Genomic DNA, 6,658 nt, shown 5'->3' on the forward strand with positions numbered 1-6,658 from the left:
GGCGCCCCACTCTCTGTGCGGGGACAAGCCTGCTTGTGTGACGCGGCCTCGACCTCCCAGGGGCCTTTCTGAGGAGTCTCGTGTGGCCGTTGCCGTGACACAAAGAGCCCAGCAGCCGCTCCTCGGGGAGACAGCAGCGCCCGAGCAGCCACGAAGGGCCTGGTCCACCAGGAGCGAGGCCACGCTCGGGCTCCCTCCCAAAGCCAGCAGGCGCAGGCTGAAGAGAAGTGACCGCCACGCACATTTCCCTCCTTCTTTCTTTTCTTTTTAAATTGATTTGCAGCAATGTTTAGCAGATGTTAAAAATCTGCGCGGGGAGGAGAAGGGTTGGGTTTTCTTCATTTTGGAAAGAGAGAAAAGCCCACAGAAAGGATAAGGGGGTAAGCGCAGGGGAGGGGGAGGGCGGGTGGTGCTCGGTTGAGCAGGTGAGGGCGGTTCCTGTCCTGGGGGTGCAGCTCAGTGCTGAGGAGGCCTGGTCTTGGAGGGATGACAGGGGTGGGGCAGCCAAGGGGCAGTGCGGGTCCTGACTGCACGTCGCCGGGTCTGCTGCTACGTCTGAAGCAGCACTGGGGCCTTCCCCCCACACCTCCCCCCTGCATGCACTGCTCCCCACATGCTTTTCATCCTTTCTGCTTCTGCACTTCTGAGGACAAGCTGAAGGGTCCTGTGACCGAGGGTGCTCTGGATGGTCACAGGACATCCACAGGGGCAGCAGGGTTCTAGAGAACAGGGCAGGGGGCCAAGCACTGGGGTCCCGGGCGTGAGGAAGGGACTCCTGTTCTCTCCTGGGTTCTGCTCAGTCCCCAGACCTAATGTCCTCCCCTCCTAGCCTCTGTGTTTGGCTGTAGAATTTCTCTTCTCTCAAAAGGCAAATGTCCTCAGGGTGGGATGGCACTTTCAAAATTGTGACCATGGAGACCACAATGTCCCAACATCAAATCAGAATATTTTACAAAGCCCTTTCCTTATCTTTTTTTTTCAATGAATTTTTTTCTAGAAATCTTTTCCATCATCAAAGCAAGTAATACATGTTGTAAAAAAATTTTTTTAAATAAAACTATAAAAGGAAATCTACTCCAACCTACCCACACATCATCCCTTCCCATACCTTGCAGGAAATATAACTACCAACCACAAAGTGTGATGTGTCCTTCCCACGTATTTCTTTCTGAGTGCGTGTGTGTGTGTGTGTGTGTGTGTGTGTGCATTTTAACAAAAACATATTCCAGTTTCTTCAATTTCTTTTTCACTTACTGAATTAGAATCGTCTTTCCAAGAAGACATTTTTTTCAGTCTACGAGTATTATATGAAAAATCTTCAAAAGTTACATTTCACTTACTACACATTTAACAGATGACCTTTGCTTTTGTTATTGCCCTTGGTCTTTGTTAAGCAGAACAAAATTACAGAAAGTCAGGGACTTTCTAGAGCAGTGCCTTCTATCAGCACTTTCGGCCATGATAGAAATGTTCTCTATCTGTACTGTCCAATATGGCAACCACTCCAGTGGCTGGTGAGCTCTTGACATGTGACTAGTGCTACTGAGGAAATAAAAGTTTATTTAATTTTAATCCATTTAGATGCTAATTTAAATAGCTACATGCAGCTAGTGGTTCCTATATCGGACAGCACATTTCTGGAAGATTTTGGATGATTCCATCATCTACTCCTAGGGGAGTTATAGGAAGAAACTTTGAAGCCAGACTTCCTCGATTTGAACCACGATTCCTTCCAGTCACCGCTGGTGTGACCTTGGAAAGTCACTCAAACCCTCTGAGCCTCAGTCTGCTCATCTGTAAAACAAGGATAATAGTAGAAATACCTCCTTGTGTTGTTAAGAGGATACTGTCAGTTATTACTTGTAAACCAGTTGCACACATAAGCGTGCAATAAGTATCGGATATGTAATTCCTTCCTAAGAATAGGAATGGGAAGGGGAATCACTGGGAGAGGAGAGGAGGCTAGAGAGAAGTACTTTCAAATGAATAAAAGGGTGTTTTTTTCTGTCAGGAACAGTGGGTCAACCGTGCAGCAAGTCTCAACTGGTTCTCCATCACAGAGACCCTACCTTGACCACAGACTCTCAGACACAGGGCTGTGAGCACAAAGTACCATCTGGAAACCAGCGGAACTCCTTCGGCCTCCTGTGGAATTCCTCCTTTCCCCAGAGGGCGCCTCCCCGTGGAAGTGGTTCACAACCAGGGCCCGGCCTGCACACCTTCCCAACCCACCCAAGCCCCACGAGACAAAGCCTGCCCGGCAGCGGCCCTCTGTTCCCAGCCGCAGGGCAGTCCCCGCAAGGCTAATTCCAGTATAGGGCAGGACAAGCAGAATCTAATTTTGTCCAAGAAGTAGGATCCTTCCCCCACGGGGCAAACAGAGTCTGTACACGTGGAATAAATTGACACGTATTGTTCTCCCGGGCTGTGTCCGAGGCGCTTACTACCGATTCATTCAGCCCGTTGGCCCTCCCTCCGACGTGAACACACAACCCGCGTCCAGGATGTTTGGAATGTGTCTCTGTGGCTATTGCCACCTCCTGAAACACACCACCGTGGGTGGCAGATCAGCAAGGCCGGTCTGCCTCTCTCATCCCTACCCCGTGAGTGAGGCATGAATGAATGCATAAATGAATAAATGAATGATAACGGAGCAAGTCCCGGAAAACTCATGTCCTAGAAGACACATTCTCTGAACATCGACCTTCCGCATAATTAATAGAAGTTGCACTCTATCTCGGGTCAGCACAGATTGTCAAGAACGTCAAGAGACACTCCCTCATCTTAGGAAAAGGCACCACCGCCAGACTGGCCCGGATTTGAGTTCCAGCTCTGCCCTCTGGGCTAGAGTCTCAACTTCCTTATTCTGTCAGACGTGGGGAAGATACCTCCAGGACGCCTCGAACCTCACACGTGGGACACCACCTGGGCTCCCCACGGTGAGCCGATCCTACCCACCCAGTTGCAATTTTCTCTGCCTGAAGGCCCCTGGGGAGCCTTTTTCTAGAGCAGTAGGACAGCTCTGCCTCTCGCTGCCCCTTCTAAAAGGACCAGTGATCCCAATGGTGCGACAGAAAGGTCCCCAGCGGTCATCTTCCCGGAGAGCCAAGCCCCCGCCTCCAGACACTGTTACAGCTCGGATCCCCTCGCTGGCTTCTGAGGCGGGATTTCCATCCACAGACCCCATTCACAGGCTTTCTGGAAGCCTTCTGTCCCGGTGCAATGAAGCAGGCTGCCTCTTTTTCCACCCAGCGTCCCAGAGGGAAATGACATTCACCAAGAATTTGGACAAACTTTTTTTAGAAGAAGAAACAGTGCGAAAATTGCAGAGATCCTCGTTCCTTAAAGCATTTGAGAAGCAAACTGCAGGAAGTGGTGGATCCGGGATATAAAGGACATCATTTGCCTACCTTATTATCTCATTTTTCAGTGGAGCTGACAGGACAGCTGCCTGTTATTACAGGGGCACACCAGGAAATGTTTAGCTGCCAAACAGAAAAGAACGAGTGAGGGATTAGCAGCCCCGTTCCTGCCACACAAACAGAATTCTTGCACCTGGCCGTCACGCAGCTAGATTTCTCATCTTCATGGAGTAGGTTCTTTAAATCCCACTTACCAAGAAACAAAAACAACCCGAAAAGGCGCCTTAATGTCATCATAATTATGATAAGCGTTAGTCACCATTTAGCAGTTTTTAGCCTAGATTAAATTAATTGGTGGCGGTTTTCATTTAATCATATTCATCTTTGATTTGGCTTCCGTCGTGTTGTAAATTTGCTGTTTTACGCTGCAAGTCAAAAGCGTTCTGAAAAATGGAAGATCGATCACGGTTGAGTCCCCCCAGAAGGCCATGATCATGAATGAGCGATCTCTTTGCAAGGTGGCAGATCACCTACAGGCTACAGGCATGACATTTCAAAGAAAGTCAATAATTGGCTTCTCAGCTTTGCTTTCTAATGCTAGGGCGGGGGGGTAGAGGAGCCAGCTCCTTGAGCCCTAGCACCGAGAGATCCCGAGTCTGAAGAGGCTGCCAAAGGAGGGCGGGAGGCCCTAAATAGCCTCCTTGTTCCCACCAGCAGTGAACTCTCACTTCCCTCATGCCAAGCCCCAGGGAGGAATCTAGTAAGAGGAAAAAGGGAGTCTTAGATCCCATGAAACCTACCCTTGCCGAGGAATCTTGGAATGAATAGAAAAGCAAATCCGTCCTGGAGGCTTGGGGCTTGGAGGATTAGGGAAGAGACCTGAGAGTGTTAACTCTTGGTTCCTCTGCTGGCGTTTCCTGGGGGCTCTCTGCGCCAACCCTTGATATAAACAAGAGTGTGCCCAACACGGACCCTGCTCCTCGCAGTCTGAGAGCACCCACTCTGTCTGGAGGCCTCAGGCATGTTTAGGTCCTCCTGAGGGACAAGGAGGCAGATGGAGACGACCATCAAAAGAACACACAAGAGGGGGGCACCTGGGTGGCCCGGCCGGTTAAGCGTCTGGCTTTGGCTCGGGGATCGAGTCTCACATCGGGCTCCCTGCTCAGCCGGAAGCCTGCTTCTCCTTCTCCCGCTCTCCCCGCCTGTGTTCCCTCTCTTGCCATCTCTTTCTCCCTGTCAAATAAATAAATAAAGTCTTAAAAATAAATAAAACCAAGGTAAAAGAATACCACCCATTATGGACGGAATGTTTGGTCTCCCCCCCCCCAAACTTTGCCCCCAAATTCATATGTTGAAATGCTTATCTCCAATGTGATGGTTTTATGAGGCGGGAGGAGGGGCCTTAGAGAGGTGATCCAGTCAGGAGAACCTTACGGAAGAGAACACCTCCCACCCCCAATGCCAAGCGCTCCCTCCCCCACTTTTGCCACGTGAGGACTCCGGGAGGGAAGACGGCCATCCATGCACCAGGAGCAAGGCCTTCACCAGACTCCGAGTCCACCAGAATCTTGATCTTGGACTTCCCAGCCTCCAGAACTGCAAGAAAGAAATGTTAGTTGTTTAAACCGCCGGGTCTCTGGTGCTTCTTCTATGGCAGCGCTAATGGACTAAGCCGCCACTCTTTAAAGCCAGAAAGAAGGGGCGCCTGCGCGGCTCAGTGGGTTAAGCCTCTGCCTTCGGCTCAGGTCATGATCCCGGGGTCCTGGGATCGAGCCCCCCATCGGGCTCTCTGCTCAGCAGGGAGTCTGCTTCCTCCCCCGCACCTCTCTCTCTCTCTCTCTCTCTCTGCCTACTTGCGATCTCTGTCTGTCAAATAAATAAATAAAGTCTTTAAAAATAAATAAATAAAGCCAGAAAGAAGAGGCAGCAAAGAAAAGCGATACTCCAGAAGCCGGGAAGAGAGTCCGTTTTTCAGGAAGGACATTCACAACAGTGCCACCTGCCAGACAGGCCTCACGTTCCTGGAGTGGACGATGTCAGGGCTGCATCCTAGCGAGAGCTCCCTCTGTCTGGGGTGGACGTGGGGCGCCCAGTGGGGCAGAGCCAGGGCAATGAGCAGGAGCGCGGGACCTCCCGGAGAGGAGCAGAGCCCGAGCGCCTGCGGACTACAGAGAGACCTTCTAGAGACTGGGGTAGGGAAGAGAGACCCACGCGGTGATGCAGGATGAAGGGAGGACTTCTGTCTCACCCTGAACCTGCGTATGAGCTCCAGGCAGGGCGGCAGGGGAGGGCGAGAGGAAAAAGAGGGTGGTAATGGGGAGCACAGGGGCGGCTGCTGGCCGGGCACTGGTACGAACCCCAGAGCTCTGGGAAGGGCCGCTGAATTCAGGACTCGCTGCCTGCCTTCATGCTTGCCACGGCTCGTGCTCTTCCCTCCACTGGAGGGCGCCCCTGTGTCCCTCCGCCCCCATCACCTCCAAACCAGAATCCACATCCTTCAAGGCTCCCTCATGACATCCCAAGTCCCCTGACGCCTCCGGGCGCCAGCGATGTCTCCCTTCACGGCAACCTTGGCATTTCATCTGTTCTTTTCTCGTGGCTCAACCCGCTCACCCTGTATTGCTGCTGTTGGGAATCAGGATGCCCCCACTATTGGCTACTTGGCTCTTTGAAAGGCAGAGTCATACGCTGAGTCACACTCGAGCTTCCCTCCTCTGTTCGCATAGACCGAACAGCGTGCTGCACCCAATGATACTCTTTAAAAGATCGGATGCTTAACCTGAAACTATATTTACTCTTCTGCCGGCTTCAACTACCTCTGATCCACTTCCAGCCATCATCAATTTCTCTTTTCTAAAAATAGAAGACGATTTCCATTTTAGCTTGAACTCCTAAATAAAATGTATTGGAAAAATAAATGGGCTGTGATCAGAGGCATGTACAAAAGTATTTGAATGATCTTTGCCACGCAGGGCAGGCTATGCAACCTCTAGGAAATGGTTCCTCAGTCAGTGAAGCGAGAACCGTAAAACCTCTTTTTAGTGCTGTTTCAATCATTAAATGAGACAATGCATATAAATACTTCATACACCATCTTGCATACAGTAACTGCTTAATAATAGATATTATTATTATTATTATTAGTCAACTACACAATCTCTGAGACCTATTGTGGCTACATTCTATGATTCTTTCTCCCACCCCCGCCCCCATGCAGATAATCAAAAGTAAACCATACCTATAAAACATGCCCATATTTAATAATGCTCTATCGCCATGAAGTTAGGGTTAATCCT

The sequence above is a fragment of the Martes martes genome, assembly GCF_963455335.1.
Source record: "Martes martes genome assembly, chromosome: 2".
Lineage (NCBI taxonomy): Eukaryota > Metazoa > Chordata > Mammalia > Carnivora > Mustelidae > Martes > Martes martes.